Here is a 21,328-nt window from a genome sequence, read left to right on the forward strand (position 1 = left end):
GCATGCTCACCAGAAATATAAATTACAAGTAAGCCAGGATAACTTTACCCTTTCTAAAAAAGAACTATAACCTTACTAAATTAAGCATATGCTGTACAGCCTACTGACAATTTTATTAGCTTGCAAAAACTTAGTTGGCATTCGTAAGAAAACTGTTTTCGCTTCCCTTACCCGTAACAAGTCAGGCTTTTATAAAGATTTCCTACAGATACAATATAATATACTAAGCAGAAGGCAAATAGTTATTGCCCTCTTGCCAAGCTGTCGGCAGTCCTCCTCTGGGAGAGACTTTCAGAGGTACTCGAACCCTACACAGGCGCTGCGGGGAGGCTCGTCAAGTCTCACATTAGGGAGGGAAACCCCCAGACACATGCAGACCGCTAATAAGACTTCTAGCCCAGCCTCAACTGGAGCAAGCCCCAACAAACAAGTATCTCCAGTTATTTCACCTCTGCGTCTTGTTTTCTCAGCTGTAAAATGGGGATAATGAAATGCATCGCCTCTGTGACGTGCTCTGGTATCTACAGAGAGCAAAGGAACCATCACATTGGTTATTCACCAACATTTATTTAATGATTTCCTACTAAAATTGACAGCCTGTCCTGGCCGGTAACGCTAACTAAAATTTTCTGTTCACAGGATCTGTTTGGCTGTCCACATTAACAACTACAACTTTACACTGCAGATTTTTTCATATGGACCTTCCTAAATTAGGAAATGCTTAGCAGTTTGTGGGTGGGACTGAAACTAAACCATACTACTGAGCTTCCCACATACAGTCACCATTAAATAAAACCCCACGGATTACTGCTGCTGCCCGTGCTCCTGGCCCTGCCATCCTGCCCGCAGGTCCCCTGCCCAGCCCACGGATGCTCCCTCCGCCCCATCTTCCCCATTCCGAGCCAGGTTCCTCCACCCAGCTCCTGCCCTCCTGTTCTCCCACCAGCACCTTCACCCCTCGAAGTTGAGTAAGTTCCTATTGCCCACATTAACTCTTCCCTTGCCACACAGGGCTGAAATCCCCTCAGAACAATAAAATCAACTCCAACGTACTTTGCAGCAACTCAACCACGATTGAGCAAGTGGTCACAATGCAAGATGCGTGCCGTTCCCAGTCATCTCATTAACTCCCCAGCCAGAGACTTTTTAAATAAAATAAAATTAAAAAAACAAAAAAAACACAACCACTTTTAAACGCACTGGCTTACTCTGATTTTTAATTAGTGACAGGATTTCAGACAGCGCACACCCATGGCCCCAAAAGGGGGGTGAGGGGAGTATGTGCGCGTGCTTGTGAAACCATTGTTCCTCCGTCAATACAGCTCATCCTCCAGCCCATCCAAGTTCTCAGCTGCCCAGTCACACAACTTTAAAAGTCAACAGCTGGGCATTTTATAAGCCTGGAGAACTCGCAAGCCAATCCTTACGTCGCTGGCAAGGAGTCTTGGCCAAAGCCAAAGGACCCCGTGGGGACTGTTCCTGCCCTACCACGCTGCTTCACCTTCCTCCTTCGACCGACTGCTAACGAAGGCAAAGTCCGCGCTTATAAGCCAAGCAGACAGCTGTTTTGTAAGCAGTTAAATGATAGAGGCAGGCGTACTGAATTGCGTCGGGCAGTGGCTGGGATCCAGGATCTGCAACCATCTGGAAGTTTGCTTGGGTTTCGTTTCAAGTCTCCGGCACTGATGGATGGAAACAAGCTCCCAGTTCTTCTGCATTAACATAAAGACAATTAAAACAATTTTCCCCCCCAAGTAGCTCAGAAATGAAAGCACATCAGACAAGCTTAAATGAGACAGTGTTGATAATATATTTAAGTAAAACCTGACTCTCTGGAACAAAAACACCCCAAAACAAAACCTCAGTTCAATCACAGAAAAAAAGCTTTGTCAACAAGTTCCTGCGACTCCTCGTTAGGAGAGGAAAACACTCAGATGAAAGCCTGCAGAAGGACTCACTGCATCCTCCTCTCTCCAAGAAACATTAACTACTCCCTGACAAAAGCGTTTCTGCTGAGAAAGGGAATGCCACAGGCCAGTATTAAAGCAATTTCAGTGTAGCTACCAAGCAATTAGCTAGATAATACCTTCACTACATGCTGATTTTTCCTTTTCCAGAGTACTGGTACAAGCACAACTAGTAATTTGTTGTTTGTACAGCTACTTCTGAAGTTGCAGGTGACTCAATTTAGATTTTCCTTTCTGTGTTACTGAAAATATTTCTACTCTGGCATTGCACTTCTGTTCACTAACTTTTCACTTTTTTTCTTTTTCTTAAACCTTTTACATCGTATTTTGGGAAAACTTCCATCTTCTATCAGCAAATATAAATTCAGACATTTTGATTTTTAAATATTTAAACTCACGTTTGTGAAACACTGATCTTGTTACTTTTTCTTCCCTAAGCCAAAGCATAAACAAAGTTTTTCTTCTATTCTGATTTTGCTTTGAAGCTTGTGATTATCCCAAAGTTAACATGCTCCTTCCTAGAGATTATCATTAGTAAAGTTTTGGATACAAACCTCTGGGCTTCACTCCAAGAAGTGATCCACCACTTTTCACAAAGCGGTTCTAGAAAGCACCTTTATTGTTTGACCTGGTGTTCCAAGCTCTTTGAAAGCTGCCTATCTCCTCTCCTAAACCTATGTTCCATCAGGACCTTCTACCAATAAAAGTGAGTATCAGTAATAGGATATAGGAGTGAAATTCCACCAAGATCGCAGCAGTATCAAAGTTTCAGCACCAATACTGTACAGCTCTGCACATACATAACTTCAAGTGCAAGCAGACTTGAAAAAAAAAAATTTTTATTATGTCGATTCATTAAAAAAATAAGGATCAGGTATATAAATTTTGCTGTTGCAACAGCTGCCTCGAGTATTTTCATCACACAATTCTGCAGGACAGAAAGTCCTTTTCTGTTCTGCTTCCTTGAAATTAGTCTGCCACTTGTACACTCCTTATTCACATATAAAAATACTACAGCCACATATTCTTTTTTAGCCTTGCATAAAGCCCTATACATTAAAATTAGTTAGGTCTTTCTGCTTGCCATAAGATGTCTCCTGTTTGGATAGCTGGACTGGTTTTGGATTGTTTGATCAAATTCTGAAAAAGTTTTTATTTATTGACAGCTTGCCTCCATGCATTCATCTGCTGACGCTGGCTTTTGGCTTAAACAGTCCCGTATGCCTCTACAGCATTTACATCTCTGATGGATTTAGAGATAGTGAAGTTCATTGCAACTTTTTTCCTGTTAATTATTTCTCCATGTCATCTTACCAGAAAGGCTTTCTACACTTCCATTCATGCGTGTAACCCTGCCTTGCCACTCTACCACTTCAAATTTATCCATCTTTCACTAACATAGGTGATCAGAATGTATATATTTTCCAAAAGAAGTCCTGGAAGGACTTGCAAAGTAGTATTAATCTCCCTTCCCATCTCTATTAAAAAATCTAACAAAAATCCACCCTTTGGTGCATGCCTTTTTTCATGGCTGTTATCACCACTAACTGACCACACTCACATCATGGTCGAGCAGCCCAAGGCGCTGCACAGCGAAGTCTCTGTATCTGCTTCAAAAAAACCTCAGTGCTCATATTGATCACAAAGGTCGGGAAGAGATGATGTTGGCAGAAAAACATATAGCAGCCACGCTAAATCTTTGTCTAATATACTAGAAGAGAATAGCTAAAAATGGTATTTTTCTGTTTCTTCCTCCCAACTGTGTATTTTGCATATGACAAGAGAAGAGTCAGATTCAGTTGCTTCCCCCTTCCATCTGCCAAATCCCTTTGCCTTTTTCAAAAACTCACAAGTTGTTGAATGTTGCGAAACATTTTCTGCGAAAAGTAGGGATGTGCAAAAATGCTAAAACAGAGATACTTTATACAGCATATAGCTAATATAAAATACTCATTAAAGAACCAGTCAGGGACTCTTCAAATTTTTTACGAAAGTCAGCTTGTAAGATTCTCTTCATTTGATTTGCCTAAATTTTGCACACAGCTCCCTCAAATTTCCTTGCACTAGCCACGCACCAAGATCAGGCAGCCCCTCGCTGCCCCATCCGGGGGCTCACGCACCCCTGCCCCAGCAGCGACAAGCCCTCTGCCGAGACAGAGATCCTGGAGCAGCTCTGCACATGCACGGCCATTCGGGGAACCACCAGAAGATGGTTAAACCCCACTTGCTCTGTGGAGCCAGGATGCTGATATATAATTAAGATTCTTTAAAAAAAAAAAAAGTTATATATACATAATTAATGGAAAATAACTCTCCTGAGGACAGAAGAGGAGGAAAGTTGACAGATCCAATCTGCCATCCCCATATACTTTCCAACTTGAGTACAAAACCTTTTCTCACCATCTGAGGCTGGTCCAGGCACCGGGCCAAAGCTTTGCATTTCCCTCACGAACTGAAAGGACAGATCTCCCACTGCCACGTCACTAACCCACAGCCAGAAAGCAGCACCTCATCCCTACCCAGCACTGCCCACAGTTTTGCAGCTGCAGAAAAACCATGTCACTGCCTGTAATGAGGACATATTAAATTTGCTCAAAGGTGGTATTATCACCGATCAAGTGAACTCAATCACATAAGAGAGCATATTACTATATTTGCTTATATTTCATCTGGCAAACACCACAATGTTAAAGGATGGCAGGGCCACAAACAAGACGCTCAATCTACTTGCAAAACTACTCCCTTCGTTATTATTTTAATTGTCTTCACATATCCATACTTTCTACCTCCCAACTCTCACATTTCAGAAGATGCTACAGCCATTTATCAACTCACCTTTGTCCCTTTGCACTAAGCCAACAACTCGGGATGCATTGAAATGAATACATTGTAGTCTAGAGAAATCTAAGGAAGGAAAAAGGGAATAGAGAAATAAGGATTTATTAAGACAGACGAGAAAGGACCCAGATCTGCTAGCAGGGACAACACTGTAACAGTCTAGAAGGTCTAAGAAACTGAAAAACTTCTTACAGCTGCTTTTTAGAGCATAATATCATCCTGTTTGACTGCATGATCAAAAAATGCCAAAAGGAAGTGAAACCGTTGATGTCTAACTTCAGTGTTTTATATCCACAAATATTGCCTTTACAGTAACACAGCAGCTCTCACACATCCACTGAAGCAACCTATTCAGACACATAAAAATTAAAGTGTAGCCGTCTTGTACGTTAAATAGATTGCGGTTGCAGAAGTATCTGAATGACTTGACTCTTATGTTTTATCCAGAAGCCAGAAGTGGCTGCCGTGGAAGAGATCACAGACCCTTTTGGTTGCGCCCAGTAGGATTGCCTAATTTCCACCCCATCACCATTTCCTGCCCACTGAACAAGGCAGCTGGAACATCTGGACAAGCACATCCAGCTCTGTTAACCAAGAGGGGAAAGGGTAAAGATAAAACACTGCACACACGAGAGCTTGTAGAGAGAAGGCACTTAAATTAGGTAACAAGACCATTCCTCTCCGTTTCACATATCCTAGCAGTTGTGGGCGTACGGCGCCCTGACTGCTGCTTGCAATGCACGCTGACCTGTTGAACGGGCTCCAAATCAGCAACAAGAAGCTTGCGCTGTATGTCTAGCGAAGTCACAGAGGATGTTTATCTTTTATGCGGTCATTAAAAGCACCAGAGAACTTAATAAGCAATAATAAAGGTCTGGTAGAGCAGCATATGGAGTTGCAAAAATAAATATGTGTGGAGCAGAACCAAACAAGTTAATTTTGCCACCAGCTGACATACAAGAAACAAGGATTAAGGTTGACTGTATGTAAGCGTGAGCAATGTTACCAACTCGGATCACTTTTGTCCAATTTTATGTCAAGATCTGCAGAACTTTTGCTGTGTTGAAAATCTCAGAATTTGACTTCTATCCTCTTTAGCCACAAGATTCCTTGTGTATCAGTTATGGTCAACTATCAATAATGTAACCCACACGTCCTGTACCAGTCCTGTAAGAGTGTGGTTCTAGACCTTCATGTAGCAAAACTGGAGCATATGATACAGCAGCAAAAAACTCAATGAGCCATAAGCTGCTACCTTGTTATGGCACCTTACCTTCCCGGCATGGTAGGAACAGCTTATTGCCGCACAGTACTCTGCAAGAGTCATGCAACAAGACATTACCTGTGTCTCTGGCGAAATCCATAGGATATTTCTGACTTCTGAACATAAGGCACCATTACCTCGACAACATCTGAAGTTAACCAGAATGTGAAATATGAAGTCATTTTGGTTTGGTCCTTTAAGGTTTTTGTTTGTTTGTTGGGTTTCTGTTGCCGTTGTTTTGAGGTCCTGCTGAACTAAAATGTAATTTAGTGCTATAACAAACAAACCCAGAGGACAACATACAAATAGGAAGTTACATAATGAGGCACCATGGGTATGAGCTTCCTACCTGCTTGAGTGCAAGTGAAACACAGAAGTATCAGAAAATTACGCTTCACTTCTGCTTATTCTGAGAGTTGCTTTCATCAGTCTTACCAGAGGCCAGGAGAGCATCTGCAGTAACCTAAATCACTAATTTCTGATTAAGGAACAGTGAGAAAACAACTGTGTCAAACAAGCTAGACTTAAGAATGGAGCAACACATTCACTGAATTGCTGTGAAACTAACCCTTTATCCTCAAAACGTCTAACGTACCTTTCCTGCCAGTACAAAATAGGCTTGAACTTTTCAGAGCAGAGCTGAACGCCTGCAGGGTCATAGCACGCAAGCGAGCAGTCAATCACTCTTGCAGCTATCAAGTCATTTTGCACTGATCCAGAATCTTAAATGTTATTAGACTCCAGAGTTTATACAGGGGACTATTTGTGACACTGGTGCCATTTTCTCTCCTCCTCCAAACAACATAAGGTCACTCATTTAAGAGGAGATGACGTATATGCATGCGCAGATATCAACACAAACATAGTGAAAGCACCATTCTCTAATGGACTGACAACTTAGACTGAAAGTTATGGTTTATTTTGAATTTAAAGATTTATTTATTTTTTGCCGTCCCATTCTCTTGCCCATAAACACCACCAACCTTCCTGCAGCTCAGCCTGCTTCTGGGTTAGTCTCCAAGTCTAAGCTCTCCACAGACCATTCACAGTGCTGCAAGCCACTTGCAGCTTAACGCCTTCCAACATTGCCACCTCTGTGCCTTAATGTTCCCTCTTACACTTGATGGCCAAAACATGAGGCCACCTCGCTACATTTCCAATTTCTCATTTCCTTCCCTATCACTCTTCATCCAGGAACACCCTTACCAAAGAAGCCAGAAAACTTCTGACCCATTGCTCAAAACCAGCTTTTGAAGACGCCCGTGGATTTTCTTTGCCCGCATGGCTGGCTGGTACCATCAACAGTGACTCAACCCATGATCCAAAAGCAGTGCCCTGTGGTCCTGCCAGGTCAGACCACTTGGACTCCTTCTGAAGTAGTCGGGGACCATATACCACAGCCTTCCTGGGTCATTGGTACCCACCTCGGAGCCAAGACACAGCCACCTTGGCTGTAACGCCGGGCACACCCCCACTACACGTGTGGATGGACACGTTCCTCCCATACAACAGCCTCGCATCCACATGCCTGCATTTTTAGTCACGCAAAGGCCACACGTCACACCCATTGCACGAATAAGAGCACGGAGCAAAAGGGAAGAGGACAGAAGGGAATGCAGTGTGCCACAAACACAGATCTGCAGCCCCTCCCTCACCCACACGTGAAGCATTCAAGAAAAGCCAGCAAAGAGCAAACATTGTGCCAAATTAAGTATTGTGTATCTAGTTGCTCAGTTCCCCAAACACACAGACTGTCAGATGCCGTTGGCTGCTCAGGAGGGACACTTCTGCAAGACCAAATGCTGCACCCCGAGCCTCTGGTCTGGAGCACGAGAGCAGAAGTAACCTCACTGCACAGCTGAGGACTACCTTGAACAACCGTGCAACCAACAGAGGAACATAAATCATACAGAGATATAATTAAAAGGAAAACCCTATCAGAAGCTATGGGCAGCTAATGAATAAGCGTGCTAAAGAAAGGATGGGCAAGTGGGACACTGACAAAAGCAGAAGTCCTAGGAATAAGAAAACTCACTAAAGCAGAAGCCAATTCTGTAAAAACCCAGAGTAAAAAAACAGTTGTTCTCTTTCATTTGCTTTTCTTTGAGATGCCACATCTTCTAACACTTTCCAGCATCAGAAATAAAAGACATGCAGCCCTCCCCAAGGCAGGCTTTGAAAACAAATTTCCTATTTAACCTGCCAAAGCAGAAGATCTGACAGCAGCTGAGTGCCCCTCTGCCCAGCTCAGGGGATGACTCAGTGGAAACTAGCCCTCAAAAACTGTGTTGTCATCCTTCAGTCAGTGCAACTGAAAGGAACAAATTTCTCACCTTAAAAGCCATGGCTTCCAAGGTAGCCACAGTTAAAGGCAGCATTGTTTACTTGAGCAACAGCACCAACACATTCTGCTGAAAAACAGCAGCTTACTTTCTACCCCTTTTTTCAATTTTTAATAAAATTAATAACAAGGTATCTACTGGAGTTAGACTATAAAAATCATTTCCTCAGAGCTTTAGCGTTATCTTACAAAAGAACAGGATATGAATACATGTTAAGTGGATTAAGAACTGGGGAAAACAAGACCAACATTTTAACTGCTCAAGCCAACCAAACACACAACTCGAAGCAAAACACCAGACACGTAACTACCATTCTGCTACAAGAACAGAACGCACACATGCACATATTAAGCTGGGTCTCGAACTTGCATCCAGTTGATATAAGGTCTAGAAGGATCAGGTACATGGCATATCCCAATTTGCCTTATCTCGTCACAAAAGCAGTAATTTTTGCCACTTCCCGCTTCAATCTAAGCTATTATTCCCGATACTAAAAACATCAAATGAAAGGCAAAATATTGAAGTCACACAGTACAGCAACACACTTCATGAAAAGTAAGTCAAGCCCAAGTTGTGCTTTTGCTTTTCAACCTCACCACCTCTATCAGTACTTGCAGACAAAAGCCACTATTCAGGCTGTTGAATTCAGGCATTACAAACCCCGAATAATCCACAACCTCTGCAGTTCCAACTGTGTCACTTGCGCTCTGTTAATTTATTCTAATAAAGTGATGCTTCTGTCTGCCATACGTTTGCTAGTAACAAGTCACAGAAAGCAATTCTTTCTCTTCTGCGAGTTGACATTACGTGAGTCTGCAAGAAACACAGACTGACCAGAAGGAAACCTATTCAATGCTCTCATTATCCACAAACGCTATCATCTTTTTTTCCTCTGTTGCATTATTCCACATCAAAAGTTAAGTAACAAGCAAAGAGCAATGCATAATACTTAATAACATACCTACATCAGCTCAAGCTTCACAAGCATAAGGTCACTGATGATATACAAATTGCCACCGAACAGGCATATACTTCCACAACAAAGGCAACTTATAAAGTAGAACAGATTCTAGCAGCTAACTAATGTCACACCAAAGAAAAACAGTAAGATGATCCTGAAACAAATCAGGACAACTCTCTACTCCCATGCTGTTTCCGCTACTGAGGTCCGAAATAATCACACCATCTTAGTTCACTACAGTGTTGGGTTTGACTAAAGAATCACGCAGAAATATGTGGGGCAAAAGATAACTTAGGGATTTAGATTATAAATGTCAGCATTTTGTTAGTGGGCGAGTGGGGAGCTGGGAGCAACCATGTAAAATTGGCGCAGCTGCATAGAGGCCCAGAGAACTAGCTACAAACTAAGCAGAACACATTCAATAAATTTTGCTAGTTTAGACTAAAAGCATGGGGAAATCTGTCCACAGCATCCCAAGGGTGGCAAGGGTCATCTAAAATTGTTGCTTATTGAAGTTTTTATTAACAGCTTCTTGAGAGCAATTTCTTTTTTCTCTTTTCAAAACATTCCACATGAAACATTCCTCAAAGTATGAAGTATATGTTTCAGTACATATATACACACATTCTATTATTAGAGTCCTTTGCAAGGACCTAATAATAGAAACGTCCATAATTACGTATAAGGCAATTATAAGACACTGACATATAAAGCATGCGTTAAGGTATGTGCAGTGCTGCCACAGAATAGCTATACACTAAGTCAACATAAAGAAATCAGACAAGCCTATCACCTTCATCTCCAGAGAATTCAAGTATTTGATTTCAGTTATCCTAAATCTAACAAAAAACCACAAACAAACAAACAAAACACAACAGCAGAAACACCGCTCCTGAATCCATCTTGTCACTCCACTGAGTAGCTTCTAGAGGAACTAGAAGCAGATGCCAGAACATGCAAATGCCACGTATCAGTGTTAGCTGCAATGTTTGTCCTCTTCAAAAAATAATATAAAACATATACTTAACCACTTCAGAATTGTTTGTTACTTCATATTACGTAAACAACATTATACATCGCCACAGTTTAATAAGTAGAGTATCCAAATGGTAACTTTCAGTATACACCACCACTATAAACTGTCACCACTAGAAATACAAATAAACAATGTGTTGCTGTTGTAGTTGGCTTTTGTCTGTTATCTGCTGACAAACACCACAATTTACTTGTAAACAAAGGATTCCTTAGATCAAATGCAGAAACCATGTCACTGGAGAAGCCATGTGTTTTAACCTCTAAGCTCAAGGAAAGCCATCCTTTCCCAGTTAAAAGCACCGTGAAGATTTGCTCAAAGCCACAGTACCTGGGACCTCCAGGGAATATTCCTGCTCAGGAACAGACTCTAAAACACAGACTACGCTTTTCTTGTGTACTTGCTCAACAGCACCATCGTTTTTCATCCAGAGCCGAACACAGATTTAACATCTGCAGCAGCATTTCTGAAAGGCTACTAATCTCTCCAGCACTGTTACAAATTCCACAATAAATCACGTTTAATTAGTTTGCGCTTTTTTCCTGGCTGTCCAACAGAGAGGGGGGCTTCCAACTTTAATTTTGCAAAGAGGTGCTTAGAATAAATTGGTAAAAAGGCAAACCACCGCATCCCCACTAGAAATTGTTTGGAGGGTTATCTGCTTGCTGACACACATCTCTACATTCCTGCCTGTAGATGGCCTGTTACCGTTGTGTATCCAGCGTCTCCTATTTCCACCGCCTTGTTTGAAGAACTTCCCTCTTCCCACATACCTTCCATCTCCAGGGACAGATCACACAGGGACACTAAACCTCGGCCGTAAACAACATGACTTTTGATATGCCTGTTTCTAAAGGATCCTCCACCGCTCAGCTGCCGCCATTCAGCAGCGCAGAGGAGATCACCTAGGCACGAGTCCTCCGTGCAATCGGTTTGAGGAACTCTTTGCCTCGCTGGTATTTTGCGCAGCTGAGATTTACGCAGGGGTCTGGTGGCTTCCTCTGCCGTTTATTTTATTCGCTGCACGCTAGAGGCTATTGCGAACAAATGGGACTTCTTGCAGCATGTTGCACAAAACCATTCCAACGCATCGGGACTCTCGACTTCCAGACTTAACACGCGCTATCACAGCATCCTTGGTGGAGAGAGAGGGATGCCCTCTCAGGGCATCCCAAACTTCCAGTCCTGCTGCTCCCCACAGGACACTCAGTCTTCCCTCACATCTTTCCTTTTGAGAGGAGTGGCAAACTATCGTGAGAAGAAAAGCACTGCGGAGAGTAATTTGTTTTATTCAGCTGTATATGGGCTCTGGGACTTTTATGTAATTATATGTATTCTGCAGGAATTAAGATCCTCGCACTACAAACATTTATTCATACTGTAAACTTTGCTTCTGCGCTAGCGCTCACCAGACTGACAACCTACTTTTTTGAGGAAAAAGCCAATTATACTCATTAGAAGGTTCATGAATACAACCGCACACATGCAGAAGTTTGCTGCATGATCTGTATATATTTTCTTGCACAGATTTATGAATTGTAGAAGTTTGTTAAGTTTTCCTTAACTGCTGCTCTCTCTCATCAGAGGACTTAAAGGAATCTAGAAAGTGAAAAGAAAAAAACATAAAATTCTCTGCTAAGAAAGAGATACAATGCAGAAATCTCCTTTCAGTTCACTAAATACCATATGTAGGAAAAAAAAAAAAAGTGCCAGAATAAACACACTTCAGATTAGAAGTTACAAACTTTTCTGAGTAAAGATAAAAAGCCTGTGGTATGGAGTTACAGCTCTGAGCTTCTTGGCCATAGTCGAACATCAGCTTATTTTGGATGCTAACTTTCTTCATTTCTTATCCTTCAGCCAACTATAGGCTAACAATATGAAAAACCCCTCTCATCGCTGTCCCAGCAGTGACCTCAAACCCAAACCAGATGAGCTGTGATGGTTCATAATAAAAGAAGAAATTAAAAAAAAAAAAAAATTGTAAAATATGTCAACCTCCACACAGACTCATCTCTGAGCTACATTATGAGCATAAACTAGCTAAAAGATACTGAACTGGGAAGAACAATATGCGATACTTCTGGGGCAGCAGACGCTTCTGTCACAGCAGGGTCCCGATACAACCACAAACTAACGAGAGGGAACCACAAAGTGCTGAAGATTAGGAGAAAAGCACTAACAGACCGCTTCTGTGCGAGACCCAAAATGACCCCAGGAACACCGCCAAGAATCATTTTCTTACTGGTAGCACTGACAGCATGTTCTCTTACAGCTGAAAAAGACATACGGGCGGTTAAGTGGACAAGACCACCGGTGGACCGGGTGAAAGGAGCAAGGTGCCTCCACTCAGGAGGCAGCGCGCTGCCAACTCCTGAGGTTTATGGAAGTGATGCCCTTATCTGGATTTCCAGCCAAGCACACATCGTGTCATCCATGTCCAGACCAGCTCCCCATCAGAAAGGAGCAGAGCCCCAGACCAGTCCGGGCACCGAGGCGGCACTACGAGGCCTGGAAGTCTCAACCTTTTTTTAAGCGAGCTTAGCTGCAAAAAAGGTAGAGAAATAGCGTTCTAGACTTAAAAACGCATGCACGTTTGAAATCCCATTACCTAGCACATTGTTGAACTCGAGTTAGACTGGTTTGGCACCTTTCAGGAACATACTGGTTGAGCCCTGGGTTCTGCAGGGTAAGCGGTTAGGGGATACAGCATATGTGGCCAGGGCATAGGGAGCTGGACTATGTGAATTCTCTTCTCACAAATCTAGCACTGAGTTTCCATCAAAAATAAAAAAAAAGGCACAACCCCCAAAAATCCAAACAACCAAAAAAAAACACCACAAAACAAGAAACTTCAATGTTTCGTTATCTCAGTTTGCCCCTCTGTGACGGGGTAACTACCACTTTAAGGAGCCAGGCCAGCCAGCAGCACTTTTAGGTACTCACACAAAGAAATGCAAATGAAATACAAAATTACTAATATGGAGAGAGGCAGGCTTGCCCCCCGCCTTTTATTCTACAAATATAGATGGGATAAATGGTTCGTTACATTGAACTCCAAGCCGCACCACCTTAGCCAAAACCTTATTTAAATAGAACATTTCTGAGAAGCGGGAAGGGGGGCAAGGCAGAGGGGAGGGATGCAGATGTGGTCTTAACCTAAGAGAGGTTAAGCTCTTAAAAGAGGTTTTCTTTTTTCACTCCGTCTCCTGGTAGCATGCCATTTTAAAAAAGGTGCCTGGCAAGCAAAATAAAAAGTTTCCAGGGTTTTCCTTCCCAAACCCGCCTCGGCCAAGAGCGGGGCGAAGTCGCTCGCGCCTTTCTCCAGCTTCTCCTCCGACATCCCCCCCCCCCCCCCTCCCCTCCCCGATCCAGACATTTTGGGAGGCAGCCGCGCTCGAGGAGGAGCCCCACGTTCTTCACCTGCCCGGCAGCATCATCCCCCGGCCGGGCAGCGGGGCCGCTCTCCCCGCCGGCTCCCGGGCACCGCCGGAGGGCGCGGACCGGCGTCCTCCCACCGCCGCGGGCACGGCTCCTCCGGGGGCGGCCAGCCGCCGCCACGCACACACCCACGCGTGCCACCGGCCCCCGCGCAGGCGGACACGGGCGCCAGCACCCACCTCTCCCCAGATTTCCACACACACACACACACCCCCCTACCCCCCGCCCGTCCCTCCCCGGAGCCGCACCGGCCGTACCGCGGGGCAGGGCGGAGGCGATGACAGCGGCCGGGCCGGCAGCCCCTCGGGATTCACCGGGCGGTGCTGGAGGGCCCGTCCCGCCGCCTGCCCCTCGCAGGGCCGCGGCGGGGCCGGGGCCGCTCCCGCCCGCCTGCACGGCGCCGCCCGGAGCGGGGATGGCAGGGAAGAGCCGGCGGGGCCCCGGGGCGCCGCGACCCGGACCGGGCGGCGAGAGGAGAGGGAGAGGCAGGAGAGGCGGGGAGGGAGCAGCGAGAGAAACTTTCCGCCAAGTGTGGCCGCGTCCCGCCCCGCCGCCGAACAAAAGAGCCGGGACCGGCAGCGGCGCCTCGGGGCGGGGGACGCGGCTCCCCGGGGCTGCCCCGCCGCGCCGAGCAGAACCCGGGCGAGGTGAAGCGAGCACAGCCGGCTCACCCCCCCCCCCCCCCCCCCCCCCCCCCCGGGACCCCCGCCGCAAACCGCCGCGTCCCTTACCTGGCGGAGGGTCGGTGCGGGGCGGCGAGCCGGGCCGGGCCGGGCCGGGCGCGGCGGTGAGTCCCGGCTAGCTGGAGCGAGTGCCAGGAGGGCTCGGCGGGGATTCCGCCATGTCAGTGATGTCGGCACCACATGGGGCCCGCGGCCGGCCCACGCTACCGCGCACTCTGGAGTAGAGGCTCCCGCCGAAAAGCCGGCTGAGGCGGCCGGGCGGGCCGGCCCTCCTGCCCCCGCCCCGCCGACCAACCGCTCCGCCCCGGGCCGGCCCCGCGGTCGCCGCCTCCGCCCCGGCCCCGGGAGCCGTGAGGGGCGGCCCGGAGGGGAGAGGAGGTGGAGCGGGGGCGGGGGGACGGCTGCCGGCCGCGGCCCAGTCAGGCGAGGGCAGCGCCCGGCTCCGCTGCCTGACGGGGGCCCGGGCCCGGGCGGCGTTCTCCTCGCCGAGCTCCCGTTTCGCCCCGTCCGCCCCCGGCTCCCCCGCCTCGTTACTCATTCCCAGATCTCAGCCCCGGAGCAGAAATCACCCGCCGAGCCCTCCTCCTCCTCCTCCTCCCGCCCGGTCGGCGGCCTCCGCCGTCGCGGGGGAGGCCGGTGGCCCTTGTCACAAAAATGCCATTTCTGACCGGGGAGGTCCCTCGCCCGGATAGTTGGAGGCCGGGATCTGCCTCCGCTCTTCCCTATGTCCTCCCCTGGGCACATCTGCCGCCGGTTGCTGCAAAGGCAAGGCGCCGAATGAGAAGAACCCTTGGTCCCATCAGCGCGGTCATCCCAACGCTTCCATCGGTCGGGCGTGAGAAGGGGAAGTTTTACCCAACGTTTTCCAGAGGCCAAGAAATGCTCTGACTCAATTAAATCGTTGCCTCCCAAAAGAAGAGGCATTCATCTCCTGGCTCTGGAAGAGAGCCCCGAGGAACCACAGTGGTCATTCACCTCTCGGCGCTGCGTCCAAGCAATGCGGGAATCATGACTAGAGCTTTAATCTGGTTACAGGAAAAGCTTAAAATAGGACTCGGCCTCACCCGCACCGCAGATCACAGCCACGCTCTGAAGGGTCTCTTGATTTGGCCTTTGTCCTTCGCGTAGTTAACCTTCCTCCGCAAAAGCGCGTCACCCATACGTCTCGTGCTCTGCGCTCTCTCCACTGCTGTATTCTTCGACGTTATTTTTCCTTACAGCTTCCATCAGCGGTTGATCTCCTTTATCCCACCAGAGCAAGGTTTCCTTCCAGAAACTAGAAAACCTTGTGGAGTCTTAGGCAGCCCAGGTGTATTTTCCTCAGCTTCTGTTATACTATCAACACAAACCTTTTTCCCATAGGACTCCTGGATGTTCTACCTCTTGTTGAAACTCACACTAAAGAAAAATTGGTTTGGCGTAAAAGTTTGGTAAAACCAAAACATCATGCCCAGCTAGGATGGTTTTTTATTTTGTAAGTGATCAAAACACAGAAAAATGAAAATAAAGTTATCTGAAATAGATAATTCCTACAAAAATAACAAATCAGCATTTTCCCATGGGAAAGATATTTCAGTCTAAAATGGTCAGCCAGCACTAAGTATTGTTCGCCGTTAATTGCAAAAAACTTTTTTAATGAGTAAAATCTAAAAGTAGAAAAATGTTTTGTTTTATTAGTGACCCAAAACACACAGACTTTTTCATGATCCTGAATTGAGTTACAGTCAGATGAGATTAATTATTCACTAGGGTGGTAAAGCGTTTTGTGAAGGAAAAGATGGAGAAAAGGGACAGAGGGAAGCAGTGAAGGCGTTGGTTTGGAAAGGAAAAAGTCACTGACCTGAGTTGGAAAATGACAAAAAAAAATATAAAATTTAAATTGAAGAGTAAACAAAATCAAACCTGAGGAAAGCAAAATGAAAAGAAATAAAGAGGAGGACAGAAGTTAAACCACAGGACTGATTTGTAGCCTTTCTATCCGATGGGCCAGAAGAAGGCTAGGTCCTCATCTGGAGAGTCAAAACAGAGGCCCCGGGCACGGGGACATTTCCAGTCTCACCTGGAACCAGAGAAGTGGCCACTCACCAAAAAATAGAGCAAAGCCTGGGCCTGGAACTAATGCACACCTTCTCCTTGGAGCGCTTTCTATTCAGCCACGCTGCCCTGATGTACTGGAAGAGCAGATGTGGTTAACAGCAACGATAAACTGGTTCAATGGAAACTGGGCATGGCTTATCAACCGAGGAAGAGGGCAGGGGAGAGTGAAGCAAGGACCTCTTTTCCTCAGAAAGCTCCTACATAAATAACATAAAAAACTATTTCTTTAGCAGTTTATTCCCTGAGCCAGCTCATCTGGGAAGAGCATTAATCAGACCAGGAGGAAACGTCTTTGCCCCTGAAAAAGGAAAAGGATTAGGTTAAGTGGTGACACAGCAGGGACAGACAAATTACACTGGAGAAAATGACTGACCTACACTATCATCCAAATAAATACAGACCAAAGCCATGAACTTAACTTTTCTGTTTTGATGAGTCTAAGGCTTTTTTCAATAGCATGCATATTTTTCTTTTATCACAGTAAGATCTTTCTGTTTATTCAGGAAGCAAGTGGCGTCAGAAACGCAATAGCGCGTCTCTTCCGTCTCACTTCCCACGTGCGGCTGTTGCAGACGAGCGGGATGAAGGGACAATGCTGTGTCCTTCTTTCGCCTTTCTCGTGGATCCACGTCCCCAGGACAGCCATTCCCAAGCTGCGGGTGCACCCGGACCAGAGAGAAACCCCTATCTCCTCTCAAGCAGGAATTGTTTAGCCATCACACAGTAACAATTTTAGGCAGTGTTGACTGGGGCTGGATCCAAACCAATTCTAAATCCTGTATTCTGCCATCATCCCAGTCAGGCATCCCCTCCTATTGGGTGACAAATCCCAGAGAGAGGCCTGTAGAAACTCTCTCCGTACCATCGGAATGTGCCCTTGGAGATCAGACATCATTGTAAAGGCTGCGAAGACGGTCTTTATTCTCACAGGATACTTTCCCTCACGTTTCTGATGGGATCCGAGTTAAACTTTTACTATTCCCACAAGCTGCACGTTCTGTATTCTGGAGGGCAGGCAGGCTGAGATCTTGGCATTGGTGCTGTTTGACAGTATACAGAGACCGCTTCGATTGATTTATTTGCTGAACACTGTTGGGTTTTTTTTACCTGGCGTGTACTGCCCTCAGTCATTTTTAATACCACATAACACCAGCATATAGGGTGGATGGTTCTTGCTCAAATACTGGATGGACCGTGGCCGCAGGATTTTTCTTTTGTGTGCATTATTACATCTCCGAGCAGCTGTGGGGTGGGCTGGCTCGGGGCTTGGTGTCCAACGGTTTACATTTACCCATAGCAAGGGCTCCGTGTTCAGACAGTTACTCTCAGGGCCAGCAGTAACTAGAATGGAGAAAAAGAGACATACTCAGCAAGAAACACCTTAGGTGACCCCTCAAGCAGGCTGAGAGCGGGCGCTGCAGCATCCCTCACGCAGACCTCGCTCTGCCAGGGGATGGGCTCTGTGAGCAAACGGCTGGATGATCTCTTTACGAAAACATCCAGAACAAAATGATGTAGCACCTCTCCTCCCTCCCGCTTGTCATCATGTAACTTACTCCTTCCACAGAATAAAGATGGGACCATATAATCTACTTTTTCTTGTTCATAAACCCTTTTGGGGGCCCTTGTCTTTATGTCTCACAAACCATTAAAGTTAGTGCAATTTAAACAACGGAGTACTCAAAATCATGCAGTACTATCTGGTCACCGTGGTCTTCCCTCACTCTTTTATCTGAAAAAATGAAAACTAAAGGCAGGTTCGATTGTACAGATTAAAACATACTGAATTCCTTCAATCTTTATAATGTTTTGTTTTCAAGATAGTGCCCGTAGAGTCTGGCACAAGCAAGAAAATCTGGGTAAGCCTATGTAGTTCGTAGTTCATAATGGTCACTTTTACTGCAGGGAATCCAAAATTCTGCCGGACGCTCTCTTTAAATAACTAGGGCATGTAAACATTAGCATGAACCAGGATTTCTTTCTGTACCTCTCTATTTAGAGGAAATGAATGCCAGTTATTCACTGAGCATATATTCATGTTTTTGCATTCATGAACTGACTGAGTTTGGTGAGGAGTTTGTATTCATGGTATTAATTAGCAGATTTTTCCCTTTTTAGGACACAGGTCAGTATTCCTCATGCTCAATAACACGTGCAGAAATTAAGCCCCAAAAATCTTATTCTTGGGATAAGATCAAAGGACTAATCACTGTAAGATTCTGAAATAAAAGTTATCTGCTCCTCTTGTTAGAGGGGTGCATGGTAACTTCACATTGTACATCAATCTGTGATAAAACCGGTCACCTACTGGACATCCTTTTATTACATCTAATGGGCAAGTCCTTAATTTGGTCTTTGAATCTCTCACACCACTACTAAGCAATAAATACGCCCAATCAAACTCTACTAGAAGTCACAAAAGACCCAGGGACTTCACCAGCAGCTAGAAGAGGCCCTCTAAACACCAGTGACATTGTTCTAAAGATGTGATTTCTGACACACCAGAAGTTGTTGTTCGTCAGAGATATTATTCTATTAGTTGTTTCTTAAGCTTTACAAAGGCATCACAGAAAGAAAATGTTTCTGTTCCCCTCCTTTCCATGAGAAGCACCGTTGTCTTCATAATTTGTCTGCTTGCAAGCTGAGGACTTACACAGGGCATTTTTTACATTTTTTCGTCTACGTTGGTTTTATAAGTTTAAATAAGTTCCCATCTGCCAAGAGCTTCCAAAGAGCATTCGTGCTTAACCAATTCAAGAAGCTTGCCATGAAGATTACACACCAGTTGTGCTTATTCAAAACAATAACTTCTGACCACTGCACCAGAAGAAGATACTCTCATTTATTGTCTCATAATCACACATCTCTGCAGTGTTAGCTCCAATTCTGCCAACGAGAAGGATGTTCCTTTTGCTATTTTACAAATATTTCAGCTAAATCTCCTTAACGCTGTGCAGTTCTTTGGCTCGTTAGGTTTGCTTTGGTTTTGTTTTGTTGAAAGCTCTTGTTTCAGTTCAGGCTCTAAAGAAAACAAAGCAGGATTGCTTGCATTGTTAAAGCCAAAAGTAGGGCCATGGAAAAAAAAAAAATGTTCTTCTTGGAAGATTTTGTAGATTGGTATTCATGAAACAGCTGGAGATGAAACATACAGCACTAATCCTGTCCAGTTGCTCCTGGTCATGTTGCACATTCAGGAAATTCATAATTAGGTGGTTATATCCCCAGTGTTTCCCCTGCAGCACTCTTTACAACTAGCAATTTATCTTCTTTCTTGTCGTTAAAAAAAAAAAAAAAACAAAAAACCAACCAAAAAACACAACTACAAAGGAAGAAGTGGGGGAGAAAATACAAGCAGGAATGACTGAAAATATGCTTAATAGTTTCTTCTCACTGTAAAAAAAAAAAAAAATTCAGATGTTGTCATTTCTGCACATACCAGCAAACTTGTGTGCTGATCCATTGCCCTTTTCTATCACAGTACTTTTCCTCTGTGCTGTATCTCCTTCCTCTTCACAGTATTTATTTTGCCAGTTAATTTTTTCTTTTTCCTTGCCAGTCATGCACCCGCTTTCCTGTAAAGGGCAGCCACACCTGACAATTTAGAAATAAACGCTTTAGTAAGTAAACATTTATTTTTCTTGCCGAATGGAAGCACTATACATGGGGGTTTTATTCCTAGCTCCCTCCAACGTTTCCAGTGAATTCCTAAGTAGTTTCTGCTCTTTATTTTGACTTCTCTAGTGGTATCATGAAAGCCTCTCCCTGCACACCGGGAATCTTCATACTGCATGCTACAAAGGGTGTTTTGTCAAAAATTCATATTCGTTTTAAATCAGTCAGGGTACAACTGGATGGATTTTTCTTCTTTTCATAGCCTTTAAATAGAACAGCCTTAGCTACTCTTAATTAAGTACATACATATGCAATGTGGGGATTTTTGTATACAGGGCAATCGATGAGAAATCCAGCTTTGGAATTAAACTGTTACCAGTGACTCAGCAGGTTTGCTCTGCAATAGCAAAGCATTAAATATAAGCTTTTTAAACAATCATTATTACTGATTTTTTCCAAAGTAATTTTAAAAAAAAGCACCTGTGAAAACCAAAAAGAAGACTACTTAGATAACACTGCTAGTTAAATTTCAGGAGTTTCCATGCCTGCGATTAGGAAGCTACTCTGGTGGCTCAGAAGTCTGGCTTTTCAGAGATAAAAAAAACCACAGCAATTTCATAATGCGTACAGTGAATGCACAAATAACTTTAAAACAACAGAAGAGTCATAAACCCCTCTGGTGCTGGAATGGCATTTCCAGCCCCTAGATCACAAGATTACCATAAATCCCAGCGAGAGGTTAGGGAAGAGCCAGCCCTCGCCCAGCCTTCCTCCCAACTCTTCTTATTCAGGGGAGCCTCAGCCACGTTGCTGCGCACTTGTGGTTTCCTCCTCCTTTCAGAATTCTAAGTGTATTTTTAGTCACAAATGCAGCAGAGATACACCTTGACAACATTTTTTTTTTTTTCTTCTCCCTAGCCATCAGTGAGCATCTCCAATTCCCTGGCTGACAGTGTGGAAGCAGAAGGCTCCCTGCTTTTGAATGGAGATGCCCAGTCGTGCCCACATACAAGTCCTCTTTGAAAACATCGTGGAAAAGCACAATGATTTTCAAAGAAGTAAGACAGATCTCTTCCAAAGCTCTACATAT

General features: G+C 44.9%; 1 protein-coding gene across 1 annotated transcript in view; it reads right to left on the bottom strand.

Annotated features, from left to right (window-relative positions):
• Positions 1–14,720, bottom strand: part of FNDC3B (fibronectin type III domain containing 3B) — a 210,000-nt gene extending 195,280 nt beyond the window's left edge. Inside the window, exon 1 of the mRNA XM_049803975.1 lies at positions 14,578–14,720. The gene's annotated coding sequence lies outside the window, so the exon portion shown is untranslated. The remainder of the gene's footprint in view (positions 1–14,577) is intronic.
• Positions 14,721–21,328: the final 6,608 nt, after the last annotated feature.

This window comes from Accipiter gentilis, chromosome 6 (assembly GCF_929443795.1).
Source record: "Accipiter gentilis chromosome 6, bAccGen1.1, whole genome shotgun sequence".
Taxonomy (NCBI): domain Eukaryota; kingdom Metazoa; phylum Chordata; class Aves; order Accipitriformes; family Accipitridae; genus Astur; species Astur gentilis.